We start from the raw sequence: 20,193 nt of genomic DNA on the forward strand, positions 1-20,193 counted from the left end.
TTTTACTCATATTTTGACATGATGGAAAAATTATTTCCAGAGAAAATGAAAAATTGTGTTGGCTGATTCTTGGTCTTCCTTGCTGTGGCAGAAGAATACAAAGCATGAAACTGTCTGCTACTACAATCTGCTTCAGTTTCTGAGAAGACTTTTCTCAGACCACGAATAAAGCACCTCCTTGCTGTGTTTACAGTAATGTATAGACTTGCTGTGGGAGCTCTGTATAGCAAAAGATGTAGAAGAAAGTAGTGATCATCTGCAAAGCATGTGCAGTAGTTTCAGCTTTATGTATTTAAGCTTTTAAAAACAAAATAAATGACTTTTTTTTGTACCCCAAAACAGCGAGTGTCAATCACTTCAGAGTAGTACTTAAACCATTCCTTCCTTCCCCCACCTTTCTGGTTTTCCTGCTGCTTGTGTTAGTAGTTGTGGTTCTTTGTGTATGTTTGTATTTTGGATGGGAGCCAAAGGGAAGAAAAAGCTTTTTGTTAACAAATCAGACAAGTGGTGTAGACAGCAAGATCTTCATAACTTTTGTCCGTGACACACAAACTAGAAGAATTATAAATAACCTGGAAGACAGGGCTGCTGTGGAAAGCAAGCTGAACTGCTTGGTAGCCTTGGCTACCTAGGGAAAAAAATGCCTTTTTCCTGAAGGCAAATGAGACATGATGCAACTGGTCAAGAAACAAATTTCACCCAGGGCTAGGGAAGGGTCCTACGCAGCAATGAAAGAAGGATTTGGTGGCTAGAGTGGAGCTGCTTCTCTGGTGTGACATGTTAGCAGAGACATGATTCTGGGATGTGTGAGCAGAGAGGTGACACAGAGGGCTGCACTGGGTCGCTGGCAGCGGAGAAGGGACTGTGGGAGCAGATCCATCTGGTCGAGCATGTGAAAATCCTGAGGAGCAGAGAAGAGCCATCAAAGTTATTCAGGAGTAGTGTAAGGATTGCATTGTACTCAGTCTGTGGTATTTAGCAGAAAGAAAGCACAGACACATTTGATACTAAGTCTTCATGACCTGAGTGTCGTGTGCAGACACTGCGGGGTCCTTCAGTGCTCCAGCAAGCAAAACCCAACTGTGGGAAGATCAAGTCTTGTAAATCTAAATGAGGGTTTATATACCCGAGGTGAGGTTCATAAGCTTAAGCTTTCAGCCATCAGAAAGGCCAGTGTACTCCTCAAAGACAAAAACTGGAACCTCCTCCAAAATCACCAGGGAAAAGAGGCCCCTTGAAAGAGCGAGTTAAGCCCCTTGCCTGAATGCGTCTCTTGGAGCAAGACGAGTAGCCCACTGGCATTGCCTCTCACTCCTGGTGGACCTGAGAGAGACTTGATGACTACTTTGAAGTAGCTACTTAACCTTTAGGTAGAAAAGGCTTCCTTCAGGAGGAAGCCTCTCTCCTGTGCTGCAAGTCTTTTACATCAAGACTAGATACATTTTTGTAAAAAATGTTTTAGTTCTACCCAAATTATCATGCTCTTGGTAACTGTGATAAATGAAGGAATAATTATAGCACTTGTCTCAAAGAAGGTTTGAGCCTGCTGCATGGAGTGTAACCATCTGCCTCCAGCTCTGGTCTGCTGTGGCATCATGGAGAGGTCACTACTCTGTGCTTTGGCAGGAGGTTAGAGCCATCAGTGCTTTGCAGTGGGCATTTTGGGGAATATCTTTCACCACCCAATGCTCTCTCTATAATGCAAGGCTGAGATAGCTCCATTTAGGCAAAGCTTTCTCATGGGAGACTTACTCAAAGCTTACTATGGGAGATGACCACAGCTCCCCACTTTTTTTGCCATGGATTGGAGTTGGGCTAAACCCACCACTGACTTCCACTGACACAGAGAGAGACCATCTTTAAGACTTGCCACCTACCTGTGACACTATCGCTGGTTATAGAAACTATTTCATCCTTTCATTCCCCGTGCTGCCCTTTCACCTCTCCTAAGCCCAGACCTTCCTTTTCTAGTTTTGGATTGTCACATACAGGCTTTTCCTCCAAGGATATATCACTTGCCCCATGACATCCCTTTGGCCTAGGCTGTTTTGCCTACTCCTGTTCCTTCTTACCCGATCACTTCAGCCTTGATGCATGTGCTGTCTCTAATGAATCCAGCTTGCTTGCTCATATGGTAATTGTTTTTAATGCACAGAGCTGAAAAAACACCTCCCCAGCATGAATGTGGCAGGGCATCACTATGCTCTGGCCCTGGAGATGTTGAAGTTGTCTTTGCTTTTAGCTGTCCAGCTGGCAGGAGATGATAGCATCGTGGGGCAGGAAAGCAGCGCACAGGGATGCAAGTCCCATCTGAAAGAATGAGGTAGTGCTGATTAACTCAGATTAAGGGTCACAATAGCCAGCTGGGAACTGGTGGGCAGAGGTAATAGCAGTTTCAGTGGCTGTCTCTCTAGCTTTAAATATTCCTGTAAGGAGGAAGGGGAGGGGGGAACTGTCAGATTTATTTCTTATTAAATGCAAATAAAGGTAGGACCAGCAGGGTCATTTAGATGCAGTACCTGCCTTCAAATTTCCACTTCATGTAGAATAAGATGTTTACCAGTTTGTAGTGATAAGAATTGAATCCTGCTTTTAGGACTCATGTACACACTGCAGCTCATCATGGGTGCAAGCACTGTGTTGTGTGTATAGATGCAACAGGGGTTGTCCAGCTGTTGGGCTTCATGTGTTAGTTATCAACTGCTTCACCTCATGTGGTACAGTGGCACCTGAGAGAGTTTGTGCCCGAACGTGAGAGAATTCTCAAGTCCTGAGACACAGTATTGAACAGCAGCTGATATTTTATGGTCTATATACTGTTTTTCACCCTGTGACCGCACAGTATCAGAGGGTAGACTGAGAACTATTGTGAAGTAAAGAAACAAAAAAAGATATTCCTAGGCATGCAAATATCAGACAAAACTGGGTGACCTAAAAGTCCTAAACATTTTGATGCCAAAACAGCACAGAGTAACTGCTCAGAGATGAGTTTTGTCTTTAAGCAGCAAAGGTATTTATTTCGTGCAACACTGGGGAGCTAGCCGATTCGCACCAGACAAACTAGCTCCCAAGTTTTCAGTGAAAGTCCGGTAATTTATACAGTTTTCTTGAGAGGTTACAACATCTTTACATACATATTCATTTGATTTCGACTTCTAATTATTCTATTCCTAACAGGTGGGATCTAGGTGGAGTAGACCTTTCAACTTTCTTTGTTCAACGATTTCCTGACTCATGGTCTCCTTATCTCCTTCAGGTGCCCACCTTTTCTTTTCTTATTATTCAGAGTACGTTCCTTTCTCAACACAAACAGAGCATCACCTAGAGCACTGTACCAAACTCATCCTGACTAATCTTTTTAAGACCTCTCTGTGTTTCAATTTTTAGTTGAAATAAATACATATTTACTTGAAAGGCAGAGAGTTATGCTGACAGCCTAGATTCTCTGAAAGCTTCGATGGTCTGCAGGTGTTCCCTTCGTTGGCTTAAAAGTTTATTGGATTCACAAGAATAAAAAATTGCCGATGTAACAGTCTTAGAGGCCTAGGAAGTGATCAAAATCTTAAAACTATACTGAAGAATGAAAATAGAAAGATGGCAGCTACCCCTGAAAGGAGGGTGGGGACTTGGTTTTTCTTACAGAGCAATCAGTTGATGCACAAAGCACAAGCATTGCTGGAAGGTCACCCATAAAAGAATCTGCATGAGCTGGAGTACAGGTGATAGATGGCATGAAGGAGGCATGTTGCTCAAGCAGATAGTGGGCTTGGAACAAGCATTGCCACACCACACCTTTGCAGAGATATTAAGATACAAAGTACGTAAAGTTCATTTTGCATCAGCCAGTCATGACGACACCAGACTGAGGCACCAACACTCACCCAGCTCCAGAGAGCTGGAAATGTGCACCTGAGCAACTTTGATGAGAAGAGCTTACCCTAAAACGCCACTGTCTGCAGAAGGGGTGGTTGGAGTTGGGGTTGTCCCCAGGGGCTCCACTGCACAGGTGGGCAGGGGCTACCATGTGTAACATCTCTGCAAAAGGTGGTACTTGTCTCTCAGTGCTGGCCGAGGGTACCACACTGCTCTGCATGGGAGGGTTAGCTGCGCTCCCATCCAGCCTGGGCTTGGCGAAACACTGGTCATTGACAGTCTGCGTGGTCTTCGGTTTGGTTCCCATTAATCTCTGCAGAAAGGGGATTCAGAGGCATGTCTGGGCTGTGGCCAGCAGCATTTTGTGCTCGCTGCTTTGGTGACAGAGCCTGTTTTCAATGAACCGCCAAGACACCAAACAGAGACTGAAAGCCTCTGTGTGCACCAGGCCCCATCAGTAGCAGGAATCAGGGGCTGCTCTGCCTGGAGGAGCCACAGCTGCTCAAGGAGGCTGTTCTACCCACCTAAGCTGCTTGGGCATCTCTGTCCTCCATGTGGGGCAGGGATGCTCAAAGAAGCAGCAAGAGCTGGATGCGAAGGCTGAGAGGAAGGGAAAATCCAGGTTGTGGAGTAAAACAGAGGTGATCCTTTGTGATAAAGTACAATGATGGTATATAAGAGCTAAACTGGTTGCTTTTAGTTATTAGGTCTGCCTAGCTCAGCACATGTGGCTTCCGCTGCTTGAAATATGCTTTGCTCTTTTTAATACTCCTGTGGGGTAGGGAAATAGCTCAGTCAGAGGGGGCACTGGAAGCACAAGAGGTACATGAAGACCCAGCCCTGCAAAGCTGTCGGGTGCCATGGAATATTTCTCCAGTCGCTATGGCCCCATAAATCCACAGTTCAAGGACTCGGGTAGGAAGCAGAGGTGGGGTCAGGAGTCTCCCCACCTGACCTGAACTACTTTATAGAGGTCCTAATGTTAAAACCCTGCAGTCAATAAAGAGATCTGGATTACCTTCTGGTGATGCTTTTCTCTTTTCACTGAATGTAAAAGTGTGGCTATCAGATAGGGTGATAATTTGAATTCATCAGTTAACTAATAGAGCTGGAGGGCAGTCACTAGAGCCTGACCCTGGGCTGCTGTAAGTACATAACTACCTTTAGTCTTGAACTCTGGTGCAACATTTTAAAGATTCCTTCATTTAGCCATCTCTGAAGTTGCACTGCTTAAATCCTAAAAAAATCCTAAAAAACCCATGCCTAACCTGTTCTTGGTGTCTTATTTGTCTATTAAAAATGTATCTTCAGAGTCAAGTGTAACAAAGCAACAGCAAATATTTCATTTTCCTATTGCTCTTACACTTAATGACAACAAAAAAAAACCCCTTACATATATCTTTAACCAATATTTCTCAAACTTCACTGTTTTTAAAATGTCATTGTTATGTTTGTCACCCTAACAGCTGAACTTGATTTAGGTGGCATAGAATTGTTTAGGTTGGAAAAGACCTTTAAGAATATCAAGTCCAACCATTAGCCCAGCACTTCCAAGTCCACCACTAAACCATGTCCCTAAGCACCACATCTATAGGTCTTTTAAATACCTTCAGGGATGGTGACTCCATCGCATCCCTGGGCCACCTCTTCCAATGCTTGACAGCCCTTTTGGTGAAGAAATTTTTCCTAGTATCCAACCTAAATCTCCTCTAGTGCAACTTGAGCCCATTTCTTCTTGTCCTTTTGCATTATCTGGGAGAAGAGATCAACCCCCACCTCACTACACCTTCTTTCAGGTAGCTGGAAAAGCAATAAGGTCTCTATTACAGCCATTTTGCTTGCAAATCATGAGCTTTACATTTTGATGCACCTTGGCTCTTTGTCGTTCCAACCCACAGCTGAACACCTCAACACAGCATGTGGTACAAAACCTGCTCCTGCACTGACCTAGCCAGTCACAAGAAATGCGTATTGGCTGGCAGATCTGAGCAGATCTGAAGACCTCTGGGATGCCAAAAAAAAAAATCTTCAGAAAAAATGAAACAGCTGCACAGATCATGTTCCCCTTTTTTGCTTTGAGGAAGTCTGGGCAAGTCCCACTAGGATGTGGCTCATCCTCTTGAAATAAAAATAATACCTCGGTCATGCTTGAGCCATTCCCCACAGATGCATGTACTCTTAGCAGCCTTAGTAGGATATTGCATGTATCGACTGTCGTCACCTGTGGTTTAATTAAGCCCTGGAGACAGCTTATTTTATTTCCTGTCTTCTTTCTAGAGAGCAGGGTGACTCTGCATCAAGTCTCTAGGTTGACCCAGTATTTGTCTTTGCCAACTCTTCCCTAAGTGACCTCAACCAAGTCATTTAACTTATCAAATATCTGTTCGCTCATCAGTGAGTCCAACATATCTTCCTTCTCCACTCTATAGCACCAGTTCCTGAAGAAAAAGCTGCAGTTGGATCAAACTGAATTCTTCACTGTGCTGTAAGAAATCTGAAGAAGCACAGCAAAACAGTCTTCATTTTGGGAATAGTTGGGTGAAATGCCAAAAAAGTAAAATAAGGCTTTAAATGAATGAATAATTTCTCTGATGTCTACAGAAATTCCTTGAGCAGTTCAGTGAACAAGTAACTGAAAGGACAACTACTCGACAATCTGTTTTGATGGGTTTATCTAAATTATACATATTTTAAATAAATATCTATATAACAAATGTATGACACAAAACTGAGAATTTCTGTTCATAAGTTAAGACTTAAACAGGGGACTACAGCAAATCTAATTTGTCAAGAGACCGTTTCCATTTAGGATAAAGAATAAGACATTGAGATAGGAGGTCCACAACTGATGTTTTCACTAAGAGCAGAAGAATGTCAGCAGTGAAATAATCCTTGACAAAATGGTGCAAAACACACAAGTGCAACACAAGCTATGAAGAGGGATAAAATCTTCCTGAGGTCCTTGAGCCAGTGCAGTTGTCTCATCACAGCTGGCTCTGAGGAGTTTTCTTGATCCTGTCTCCATTCTCCTGCAATGAGCCCATGGGGAACCAATACTCATGGTCACATCTGTGGGGAGCTGCTTGCTTCGCTGCTTCCAGCCATCCTGCATTATATCGTTCCTCTGACTTTGTATATATGGATAAGCTCTCTCAATGCCTCCTATAACCAAGAGGTCTGTTGCTTTTCTTTCCTGTATTGCTGCTGGATGCCTTCCAATTTGTCCTAGAGACACTGAGCAAAATTTTTTAGGTTTTGAGCCTCATCTTTGTCTCCTAGCATGTCTGTTATAGTTTGATAGTCTTCACATGCAGCCAACTGGTCAGCCATACCACTGATTTGCAAGATGAGTTGTTAATTGGCACTCTTCAGAGTATTGTTTTTGTATTCTAGCAGTCAAAGACTCTCTTCCCTTTGTTGCAGCGTGTCTTTAATGTTCTTTCTTCTGCAACTCTTCCACCAACGTCTTGTAAAGGCCCATCTTGGCTTGCCAGCCATGGTTCAGAATTTGCCTGTCTTTGATTTCTTCCTTCAGCTACTAATTTCTTATGCTGAGGCTGGTGACCAAATCTCTGAGGTTTTGCAATTGCATTGATTTTGCAGTGTTTCATTGAAAGAGGTCAGATCCTGAAACAACATTTGCTGGAGATGTCCATGCTACTGGTGGAGGAAAGGAGTGGGATCTGGAAAGCTGAAGTTTTGGAAAACTGTGGAGGAAGGGGGCAGGGGGTGGTGGGGAAGTTGCATTTTGATCGCTTCGGTTATTCAGAATCTGATGCTTAGTGTTACTGCATTTGACCACCTGTCCTGCTTCTAGTGAACATTGCTCTTTATCAGAAGGACCGTTTTTAGTGCACCATTACTCACACAGATTAAAGTGCCTATGAAAATTGTATGTTGTACACTTTGGGCACATCCCTTTGGCTGTGGAGGGACAGAAATCTACAATACAAGATCTCGGTAAACTGTAAAGCATATGGCTTGAGTCCAAGCAAACCAGGCTGCAATCATGTTCAGATCTAGTTAAAAATAAATCAGCCATGAGAAATTTCTCCTAGTAAGTCCACATCTTCCCGGAACTATTTCACCCCATTTCTTTCCTTTTAGGAAGAATATGGCTAAGACCCTTTTAACTAAGAAGCCTGGATTGAGCCAAGAGCCTGTTAAGAAATATAAAAATAGCACAATAAAGCCTGGTTTTCTTAGTTTTTCCCCACCTTCACTTCAAGCAGTGCACTCCCAGGGCCCCAGTTTCTAGAAGAAATTACAAATAATGGAGGAGATCTATGCTTTTCAGAGACACCATGCTCTCTCCTCTTTTTCATTAATTAAGGCATTCCAGGAGTTATTACAGGAGGTGTTAGCAATGGTATCAAAGATCTTCATAGTAACTAAATCCACCCCCTCCATTTTTTAACTGTTGAAGCCTGATGCAGAACACAGGAAAGCTAATAAAAAGCCTTTTACTCACTACAGCAGACTCAGGGCCAAGCCCTCTTTTAACCCCTGATGTGAATGGCATGCACAAGCTGTCATCAAAAAAACTGTGTCTAAAACTGCAGAACGGCTCTGAATCAACTTTTACTTTCATAATGACACAAGGGAAGAAAAAAAGCTGCCTTTATGCACATGAATAGATGCATCTTTAGGCCACGTGAAAATAAATGATGGTGAACCCTTGGAGTTGCCTTCACTCCTCTGCACCAGGCCCATCAATCAACATGCTTAAACAGGCACACACTGCCCCACATCCATAATGCCTTTGGCATCTCAACGGCCCTCTTTTAGTGGAAGTTGCTCAGCTTCCATGCAATGAGAGCAGCATGGATACCTCCAAAGTAGGAAATATCTGTCTCCCGCTGAACCTGATGGGACATGGGTGTCCAGTGCCCCAGGGGGCTGTTGTTCTGCTTTGTTTGCTCAGGGTTGCCCAGCAAGTCAGTGGCAGAACATGGATTTTGATGTACATCTCCCATAGTCTGTGCCAGGGCTTCTGCAGGCTCAATTCTTTCAGCTCTTGTAGTCTGCTACTTGCATGCAGACACGAGCTTGCTTGGTTACAATCCCTTGCATTGTCTGCAATTCCTTGGCCAAAGGGAATTGAAATAGTCTTTGCCTGACTCCAATGCAAAACCACAGGCTGGCTGGGAGAGCTGGAAAAGACATCACTAGACAGGCAGAGACATTTTAGCCTGATAAAGAGAAATATGACTGCCCTGGTTTCAACTGGGATAGAATTAATTTTTTTCTTAGTAGCTGGTGCAGTGCTGTGTCTTGGATTTTGTATGAGAACAACGTTGATAGCACACTGGTGGTTTTGGTTGTTGCTGGGTGATGTTCGTACTAAGTCAGGGACTTTTCAGTATCTGGGGCCCTGCGGGCGAGAGGGATGGAGGGACACAGCCAAGACAGCTGACCCAAACTGGCCAAAGGGATGTTCCAGACCATACGGCGTCATGCTGAGTAGATATAAGCTGGGGGAAGAAGAAGGAAGGGGGGGGGACGACATTTGGAGTGATGGTGTTTGTCTTCCCAAGTCCCCGTTACACGTGATGGAGCCCTGCTGCCCTGGGGATGGCTGAGCGCCTGCCTGCCCATGGGAAGCGGTGAATGAATTCCTTGTTTTGCTTTGCTTGCACACACAGCTCTTGCTTTACCTATTAAACTGTCTTTATCTCATCCCATGGCTTTTCTCACTTTTACCCTTCCAATTCTCTCCCCCAGCCTGACATGGAGAGAGTGAGCAAGTGGCTGTGTGGGGCTTAGTTGCTGGCTGGGGCTAAACCACGACAATGACAGATGCCAGAAGTGATTTAAAGACAGCAATAAAGAAAGCAAAAAAGGAATATTTGGTCATTTTCATAGTGCACAAACTACAGGTCATTTAGTTACATTACCAGGTGGGAAGCTATGAACTGGCTGATATAGGTATTTCTCTGCATGTCATTAATCTGTGAAGTCATTACCGAAAGACATTGTGGATGTCAAAATTTTACATGGGCTCAGGAAAGCAAATGGACAAAATTCATGAAAGAAAAATCCTATAGGGTGTTTTAACTCAAAGATACCATTTCTAGCTCAAGTATACCATTAGCCACAAACTGCCAGGGCAATACGCAGTGAAAGCTGTGCTGAGACCCCCCCACAGCGCTGCGTCCAGCTCGGGGGTCCTCAGCATCAGAGGGACACGGACCTGTCGGAGCGGGCCCGTCGGAGGCCACGGAGCTGGTCAGAGGGCTGGAGCCCCTCTGCTGTGGGGACAGGCTGGGAGAGCTGGGGCTGTGCAGCCTGGGGAGGAGAAGGCTGCGGGGAGACCTTAGAGCAGCTGCCAGTGCCTGGAGGGGCCGACAGGAAAGCTGGGGAGGGGCTTTGGGCAAGGGCAGGGAGTGGTGGGACAGGGGGGAATGGCTTGAAGCTGAGAGAGGGGAGATTTAGGTTGGACATGAGGAAGAAACCCTTCCCCGTGAGGGCGGCGAGGCGCTGGCCCAGGCTGCCCAGAGCAGCTGTGGGTGCCCCATCCCTGGCAGGGCTCAAGGCCAGGCTGGACGGGGCTGGGAGCAGCCTGGGCTGGGGGGAGGGGGCCCTGCCCCTGGCGGGGGGTGGGACTGGCTGGTCTTGAAGGTCCCTTCCAGCCCAGACTGTTCTGTGGTTCTGTGTCTATTTGCACCCTCTATTGGACTAGAAAGAAGTGTAAGCTGAAGCCACATAGCTGTTCCTGGGGCCTAAAAGGCTGAGTTTACAACTCGCCCATGTAATGCCTGCTCCAAACTGGAAGACCCAAGAGTGGGTTGTTTCAGCTGCTGAGCAGCACCAGCCTTCACACTACAGGCAGTATGAATTACTGTAATGTCCTGTTGGGCTGAACTGAATTTGCCTCAGAGAGATGATTTGGCCTTAAACAGCTTTTCTGCCAGAGATAGAGGGGTACAGGGGCTACGGAGAGATATAAACCAGCTGTCTCCACTGCACCCCTCAGAAAGATTGAGTGAGGGGAGTCATCCTGATTATGGACCTTTTATTTGAAGGCAGGGTAAACAATACAGATTTATTCAGGTCAGGGGAATACTGAGCAGCTGATCACATGCTAAATATTTATGTCCATCTGGGGGATTCCTCAGAATGGTATTTTTCCACCCATCTGTAATGAAGCTGGCAGCAGATGCTTTCCCGAGCTCATTAATGTAGTGGTAACTATGTCTATAAATCCAGATGTCAGGACTCGCCTGGGCAGCAGACAAGGCTGGATTTGCTTTGGTTGCAGATGAGATTTTTGTCAGTGGGTCAGACGCTTTCCAGCTCTGAACTCGTGAGATTTTGTCCCTTGCTCTCTAACTCCGCTTCACTGGCTGGTGACAATTTGCTTTCTAACTGGGGGCCAAAGAGGAGAGCTGCTGGCTTTGATTGCAAAGTCAACAGTAGATAAAACAGGTGATAAAAGGCTCAGGGCATTCCTTCTCTCTTTCTCTGCTCCCTGTTCAGTCTCCAGTACCAGTCAATGATAGAGTATTTCTGTTTCCACTAGGAATATCCCCTCCACCAATCTGGGGTGGTGAACTCCTAGAGAAACACTGATGTTGCCTTGGTCAGCATCCAGCCACTCTTCTCAGACACAGCTGAGAATATGATCAGCACACAATGTATTATACGAAACGCTTTTCTATAGGGTTTTCTTACAATCTCACTCCTTTCCTGTTGTTAGGTGATTTTGATCTCAGCCTGCTCCCTTTTGGTAAGGGACAACAAGTCTTGGCTTGTCACAGAGTGGTTGGGGTTGGAAGGCACCTCTGAAGACCATCTAGCCCAACAAGCAGGCTCTCCTAGAGCAGGTTGCACAGGGTCATGTCCAGGCAGGTTTTGAATGTCTTCAGAGAAGGAGACTCCACAACCTCTCTGGGCAGCCTGTCCCGGTGCTCTGTCACCCTCATAGTAAAGAATTTTTTCCCCATATCCAGATGGAAGTTCCCGTGTTGCAGTTTGTGCCCATTGCCTAACCCTGTCACTGGGCACCACTGAAAAGAGCCTGGCCCCATCCTCTTGATACTTGCCCTTGAGATATTTGTAGGCATTGATAAGATCCCCTCTCAGCCTGCTCTCCAGGCTGAACAGCCCCAGCTCTCTCAGTCTTTCCTCGTCAGGGAGATGCTCCAATCCCCTCAGCATCTTTGTAGCCTCTGCTGTCCCTCTCCAGTAGCGCCCTGTCTCTCTTGAACCGGGGAGCCCAGAACTGGACACAGTACTGCAGATGCGGCTTCACCAGGGCAGAATAGAGGAGGAGGAGAACCTTGCTTGACTTGTCTTTGGTTTAGGTGTTGGCACAGGGGTTTGCTTAAACCTAGGTATGTCATAATCACTTGTGAGGTCTACCATTTCAGTGGAGGTAGGGGATGGAGATCCATGCAGCAGCAAAAGTGCAAGGGTTACTGATGTCTTAGAAACCACAGAAGAAATCACCGTCTGAGAATGGTCATGTAGGAATGAGGGCTTCTTCCCCCAAAAAGGCTGCAGGATCAACAGCCCAACTGAAGTGCATCTACACCAATGCATGCAGCACAGGCAACAAACAGGAGGAGCTGGAAGCCATCATGCAGCAGGAAAACGATGACATAGCTGCCATAAAAGGTGGGATAACTCACACAACTGGAATGCTGCAGTGGATGGCTATAAACTCTTCAGAAGCAACAGGCAAGGCAGGAGAGGCGGTGGGGCAGCCCTGGGCGTTAGGGCGCGTTTTGGCTGTCTAGAGCTTGACGATGGTGACAAGATGGTCAGGTCTCTCTGGGTAAGAATTGGAGGGAAGGCCAACACGGCAGATACCACGGTGGGAGTGTGCTACAGACCGTCCAACCAGGGTGAAGGGGCAGATGAAATACTTCCTAAGCATCTGGGAGAAATCTCATGACTGCGAGCCCTTGTTCTTGTGGGGGACATCAACTGGTCAGGTGTCTGCTGGAAATAGAATCCGGCAGAGAGGAAACGGTGCAGGAGGTTCCTGGGGCGTGTAGGAGAGACCTTCCCGACAGCTGGTGGGGGAGCAGCAAGGGCTGGCACCCGTGGGTCCTGCTGTTTGTGAACAGAGAAGGACTAGCGGTGCCGTGGTGGTTGGAGCCCATCTGGGGCACAGCGATCGCAAAATGATAGAGGTTTAGATCCTTGGAGGAGTAAGGAGCGGGGTCAGCAGAACTGCCACCGCGGACTTCTGGAGGGCAGGCTTTGGCCTGTGGAGGGGCCTGGCTGAGAGCCCTCGCGAGGCAGTCCTGACGGGCAAAGGAGCCCGGGAGGGCTGGATGTTCTTCAGGAAGGAAATCCTGAAGGCGCAGGAGCGCGCTGACCCCATGTGCCGAAAGGTGAGCCGGTGGGGAAGACGACCAGCCCGGCTGAACAGAGAGCTCTGGCTGGAGCTCAGGGGAAGAGGAATTTGTGACCTTTGGAAGACAGGCCAGGCAGCTCTGGAGGACTACAGGGATGTCACGAGGTTATGCAGGGAGAAAATGAGGGGCCAAAGCCCAGCTAGAACTTAATCTGGCTATTGCTGTAAAAAACAATAAAACCCATTTCCATGAGTACGTTAGCAACAAAAGGAGGGCCAAGGAGAATCTCCATCCTTTATTGGACGTGGGAGGAAACATAGCGACACAGGCTGAGGAAGAGGCTGAGGTACTCGATGCCTTCTTTGCCTCAGCCTTTAACAATCAGACCCCAGTTGTTCTCAGGGTACCCAGCCCCCTCAGCTGGGAGACAGGGACGGGGAGCAGAATGAAGCCCCCATAATCCACAGGGAAATGGTCGGTGACCTGCTACACCACGTAGACACGCACAGGTCTGCGGGGCCGGGTGGGACCCACCCAAGGGCACTGAGGGATCTGGCAGCAGCGCTCACCGAGCCACTTTCCATGATCTCCCAGTAGTGCTGCCTAACTGGGGGGTCCCGGCCGACGGCAGGTCAGCCCGTGCGGTGCCCATCGGCAGGCAGGGCCAGAAGGAGCATCCAGGGAACTACAGGCCTGGCTGACCTCGGTGCTGGGGAAGGTTATGGAGCAGATCGTCCTGAGTGCCAAGGCCAACTGTGTGAGGCCCAACAGGGCTGAGTGCCGGGCCCTGCCCGTGGGTCACACCAGCCCCCCACAGCGCTGCGGGCTGGGGGCAGGGGGCTGGGAACTGCCCGGCGGGGAAGGGCCTGGGGGGGCTGGTCGGCAGCCGGCTGGGCATGAGCCCCCCGTGTGCCCAGGTGGCCACGGCGGCCAGCAGCGCCCTGGCCGGTGTCAGCAGCAGCGTGGCCAGCAGGGCCAGGCAGTGCCCGTCCCCCTGTGCTGGGCCCTGGTGCGGCCGCCCCTCGAGCCCTGGGCTCAGCGTTGGGCCCCTCACCCCCAGGCAGACCCGGAGGGGCTGGAGCGTGTCCAGAGCCGGGCAGGGGCTGGGGAAGGGGCTGGGGCACAGCTCTGGGGGGGCGGGGGGAGCTGGGGGGGCTCAGCCCGGAGAAAAGGGGGCTCAGGGGGGCCCTTCTGGCTCCCTACAGCTGCCTGGCAGGAGGCTGCAGCGAGGGGGGTCGGTCTCTGCTCCCAAGGAACCAGCGGCAGGACAGGAGGGAACAGCCTCAAGTTGTACCAGGGGAAGTTTAGATTGAGTATTAGGAAAAAAGTTGTTCACTGAAAAAGTTGTCAAGCACTGGAACAGGCTGCCCAGGGATGCCATGGTGTCACCATCCCTGGAGATATTTGAAAGAGGTGTAGATGTGGTGCTTAGGGTCATGGTTCAGTTGTGGGCTTGGCAGTGCTGGGTTAACAGTTGGACTTGATGATCTTAAAGGTCTTTTCCAACCTAAACAATTCTGTGATTCTGTGATGCCTGGAAGGCACATAGAGTAATTCACTAACCTGTGAACAAGCAGGGAAAAAGAAAAAGCTGTCTTTTAATATAAATCTTGCCTCTCTCAGCACCACACCCCTTAAAGAACAGCGATTAAGGGAGAAGAAAAAAAAAACAGTTGTAATGTAGAGGTGTTCAAGGAAGAGTGAAAAAGTGCCAGAAAATTGCAAATTTTTTGTGGGTCATCTGTAGGGCACCAGCAGTTTATTTACCCCGGCACATCTGACCATATCCAGTCTGATCTGCCAAAAGGCCAGGCATTAGACCGTTTCTGCCTCTGCTCTACAAGTAGATATTTAAGAGGCTGGCCACTAAATCTGTCTTGTGATTGACTTTGTGCTCTTCTCCTATGATAAGGAAAAAAAATCCTTATTATGCACAAATCATTGCGGGAGAAATTCCTGGAAGTCCACTTATCCACCCAGAAGATAGCCTTGATTTTTTTTTCTCCTGTAAGAAAATATGATGTGGGATAAATCAAGTAGTGATCTTGCCATCTGATGGATTCTCAGCACATTTCACAGTGCACTTAGGAATAAAAGGAGGGTGTAAGTGTGCATGCTGTTGTTTTGAGCATGTTTTGCTGTTTGATAGTTTGACCTCAGTTTTTATAAGACCAGACAAATAAAACAACTTTAAGAAATGTAAACACTCCATGAAAGAGCATTTAGTTTTTCAAGCAGATGGAAATATTTTGCTATAGTTTTCATGAAGTAATAATAACAATAACAATAATAATAACAATAATAACATCACTACTACTACTACTAATAATAATAGTAGTAATTCAAACCAAAGGTATTCTGGTTAAAATTCTGAAATAAATACCTCTAGCTGTAAAAGCCAAAAGTGGTATTCTGATTTCATTGAAAGCTATCCTCCTCTCCCTTCCCCTCCTCTCTCCTCTCCTCTCCTCTTCTCCTATCTCCACTCCTCCCCTCCAATCCCTCCGCTCCTATCTGTTCCCCACCCCTATTCTTTACTCTCCTGTCTTCCCCTCTCTTCAGTTCCCCACCTCTCCCCTCCCCACCCCTCCCCTCTCCTGCCCTTGCCACTCTCCCCAACTCCTCTCCTTAGCTCTCCTCTCCTGCTGTCTCTTCCTCCCCTTTCCCCTCCACACTGCTTCACTCCCACCCCCTACGCAGGCTTCCCCTAAAGTTAGACTGATTAAGGTTATGTCGATTAGTATACTTAGGCTTAGGACATTAAAGTTACTTAGGGTTAGGGAAATTACTGTGTTTAGTGTTAGGGTGGTTAGGGGGAGAAATTCAGATTCCTGAAACCTGGCGAAGATGCTAACCAAGGTAAGTTTAGGCCCTGAAACTCGGTGACGGTTCTAAAAATCAATGAAGGCCTGATGTACTGAGGCCTGAGCCACAGGCCCCGAGCCAAAGTTGACCTTTAGATGGAGCTGCCAACTGAATGGTATAGATGTTGGAGGAAAAATGCTAGATCAATGCTGCTGTAGGCTGTACACCTCAGCTTTGTCCCCTGTATAGCCTCAGACCACGACTGCAAGCACGGTCGGCAAATAGATGCTAGACAATGAAAGTTTAATATTAGTAAGACTGTACCTGACAGTTCAAAGAAGTTTCTAAGTACACAAGACCCTGACCTCTAGGAGGCTGAGACGGTGGAGATTGTCCATTGTGATTACTCAGAACTGAGACGTGCAGAACCTGAAGTGATCATCCTTGAAAGAAAAAGTAAAATAGCGAAGTGGTCAAGATATAGAACAACTTGTGAAACCGACTGTCAAGATAATGACTAATAAAAGACTTGTTTGAAACCAATAGATTAGGTAATGCTTTGTAGAGACTGTAAATGTAGAGCTGAAAATCTTGTAAGCTTGTCACTCTCTGCGGAGGTGACCCAACGCTGCTGGACCGATTAAAACTGCAAACCTAGAGTAACCCATAAGAGTTGGAGTCTCTTCTTTTACAATAGATATATATGTATATTTAGTATCCTGTCATGAGTGAAACAGGCATGATCCTTAGTGATCTATGTACAATCCTCAGCAAAAGATGTAGCTTAGACAAACTATAATCCTGAGAGAAGAGATAGTGCATCCTTCCTTGCTTAGAGACAGGTGGCCAAGGCTGTGAATCCAGCTGTTTGGCCTTGTTTGGAACCTGGTGAGAAAAATCCAGTAGATAAAGGAAACTCCCTCGCATCCTCCCTGAGCCCTGGCCAGGCTTTGGTGGGACCTGAGAGGAGAGTGAAACCAGATGTTTCTGCATTTGCCATTAGGTGAGCTTGTTTATTCAATAGTACAAAAGCTGGACCCTCTTGCAGCAACTTTGGAGACCTCAGCTATGAGGGGACACCCTATGTAGGGAGCGGGACCCCTGGGACCGAAACCCCTGTGGCTCGGGACTGGGACAGGGATCCCTGGGACTTGGACACCCACAGCTTGGGACCGGGACTTGGACCCCAGTGGCTCAGGACCAGAATCGGGACCCCCGCGGCTTGGGACCACAACCCCCACAGCTCAAGACCGGGACCCCATGACTCGGGACCAGGACCCCCGCAGCTTGGGACCAGGACCCCTGGGACCAGGACCTTCGCAACTTGGACCCCCCTGGCTTGGAACCCCTGCAGCTCAGGACCGGGACTCCCAGGACCCCTGCAGCTTGGGGCCTGGACTGTGATGCCCGAGACTTGGACCCCTGCAGCTCGAGACCAGGACCGGGACCCCCGGAACGGGGACCACCATGGCTTGGGACCTGGGCTGGAACCCCCATGGCTTGGGACCGCCACCAGGACGCCCAAGAAGGGAACCCCTGTGGCTCAGGACCAGAACCCCCAGAGCTCAGGACTGCAACTGTGACCAGGACCCCTGGGACTGGGATACCTGGGACCAGGACCCCCGTGGCTCGGGACCAGGACCGGGACCGCCAGGGCTCAGGACCAGTACCGTGACCAGGACCCCTGGGACTGGGACCCCCACGGCAAAGGACCTGGACCGGGACCCCTGGGACTGACCCCGCAGCTCAGGACTGGCACCAGGATCAGGTCCCCCGGGACCGGAACCCCCGCGGCCAGAGACCGGGAACCCCGCGGCGCGTGACGGCACCACGACCGGAACCCCGGGACCGGGAAACCTGGGACCGGGACCCTCGGGACCGGAACACCCATGGCTCAGGAACAAGCCCGGGACAGGGACCCCCAGGACTTGGACCTCTGCGGCTCGTGACCGGGACCAGAATCGGGATCCCTGGGACCAGGACCCCCGCGGCTCGGGATCGTGGCTGCGACCGGGACCCTGCGACTCGGTACAGGGACCCCCGAGGCTCAGACGGGGACCCCCGGGACCGGGACCCCCGCGGCTCGGACCGAGACTGGGACCTGAACACCCGCGGCCCGAAACGGGACTGGGAACCCCGGGACCGGGACACCGCAGCTCGGGCCGTGACCAGGAACACCGCGGCTGGGGACCGGAACTAGAACCGGGACACCCGTGGCTCGGGACAGGGACCCCCGGGACCGAAACCCCCGGGGCTCCGAGCCGGGACCAGGACAGGGACCTGGACACCGGGAACGGTACACTCGGAACCGGGACATCCTGGGCTCGGGACCGGGACCGGGACCGCGACCGGGACCCCCGAGTTCGGAATCCCGCGGCTCGGGAATCCCGCGGCTTGGGACCGGGACCGCCGGGAACGGGACCCCCCGGGCGTGGACCTAGACCGGGACCCCCGGGACCGGGACCCTTGCGACTTGGGACCGGGACAGCGACCGGGACCCCCGGGACCACAAAAGTTGTGCTTCCTGCTTTCTGCGGCGAGATGGGGAACCCCAAACCCCACCCCAACGCTAGCCCGAACCCCAATTCGTAATGCGCATGCGCTTCCGCAACGCCGCCCAGCGGAGTCACAGCACTTCCGCGCGTGCGCCGCCCTCAGTTTTGCCAGTGACTATATCGCGCGTGCGCAGTGGCGTTACCGGAAACCTACGGGCAGCGCATGCGCGCTCGGCGGGTAAGACCCGGGCTCGCGCTCCGCACGGGCAGAAGCGTGGCGTGTCCGAGTGGGCGGGAAATTAAACCGTGGAGGGGCGCAGCTGCCCCGCACCCTGCGGTCCCCAGGTGGGGGCTTGTCGCCAGGGGCGGGGCCGTTGCAGCAGCGAGCACCCGCGGGCTGCCTTTGTCCCGGGGCTGCAACGGCGCGGCAGCTCCGTACTCCCGTGACAAGCACGCTCTGGCAACGTGCTCGGGGGACGGCAGCGGCGCCTCCTTACCGGGAGGCAGCAGCAGCGGGCGCCGCGGCGCTACCCGCAACAAGGGATCGCGATGCCGTTAACGGCGGCCGGCAGCGCCGACTGGGGAGGCGCCACCGCGCATGCGCGTCGCCAGGGCTGCAGCACCGATTTTTGGCCGCCGGGTCACAGCAGCAGCGCTCCCCCAACCGGGCGGGTGCAATACCCACTTTTGGTCGCCAGGAGGCAGCAGCGCCCCACCAACCCTGTGCCGAGCACCGGCCGGGCGAGCACTGGGCCGGGTCTCAGCCCAGTTTACGCCACCGGACCCCGGGAGTGCTGCTCGCTGCGGCTGCGGGGTTCCGTGCGCTCTGCCCTTTGCCCACTCGCAGCCCGGGCATTCATACTTATTGCCTCTGTATGCAAAAGCACCCACGTGGCTCAAGCTGTTAAATCCTTTCTGTATGATGCATTCCGTTTTGCTGTGGGAACTAGGGGTGCATTTGCTCTGTTTGCATTTGGAAGCATCTGTTAGTAACAGCACCTTTAAATTATTTTTTTAAAAAATAGAAGAGACTTCGCAGGACTGCACTTTTTTAGTAGGAAGAAACGAGTGGTGTAAATATGTGGCTTAGGAAAAGCTCACACTAGGTTTTTCCTTGCATAACTAAGCCATTATGAGCTGTTGCACGATTTAACCTCTTGTGTTCATAGCCGTTCCCTGTGACGGGAAAGTGAGGTGTTACCGGAGTGAAGGGGTGCAGAGTACGCGGCAGGGCTGGAAGGTGGAACAAGTGAGCGGGTCTTTCCCTCCCTCCCCCCCACCTGCCCCCGGCAGCGCGTACCCTCCGGCGAGGATTTGCTTTCCGCTCCGTCGCTGTGCCAGCCGGTCGGAGGGGCTGCTCGGTTGCTCTCGGCAGGGCGTCTGTAAGCAAGTGCAGCGCCTTGCAGGGCGGGGTCAGCGGCGGGCCGGGGGGGCTGTGACACCGAGCGGCAGCTGCTCTCGGCCAGCAGCTTCGCCTCGGGACCGAGCCCCCCCAGGCAGCCGCTGTGGGCACAGCCCGCACCCCGCGGGCGGCCCCCGCAGAGCCCCGGGGCCGGCAGGCTGAGGGGAGCCCGCGGCGGCACCGAGCCCCTGCCCGCCCCGGCGCGGAACGGCAGCCCAGCCCCTCCTCGGCCGGCTCCGGGCCGCGCTGCCCGGCGGGGCGGGGCCGGCGGGCGTGGGCGGGGCCAGCGGCGGCCCCGGCCCGGCCCCGG

At 50.4% G+C, this 20,193-nt stretch overlaps 1 long non-coding RNA gene across 1 annotated transcript; it reads right to left on the reverse strand.

Moving 5' to 3' along the window:
- Positions 1–14,689: 14,689 nt before the first annotated feature.
- Positions 14,690–20,193, reverse strand: LOC119143173. Its single transcript, XR_005102607.1, has 3 exons — positions 19,782–20,193; positions 16,311–16,429; positions 14,690–15,186 (listed from the first exon to the last, which is right to left on the reverse strand). It is a non-coding gene; the product is annotated as an uncharacterized LOC119143173 (long non-coding RNA).

The sequence above is a fragment of the Falco rusticolus genome, chromosome 2 (genome assembly GCF_015220075.1).
Source record: "Falco rusticolus isolate bFalRus1 chromosome 2, bFalRus1.pri, whole genome shotgun sequence".
In the NCBI taxonomy this organism is placed as follows: Eukaryota; Metazoa; Chordata; class Aves; order Falconiformes; family Falconidae; genus Falco; species Falco rusticolus.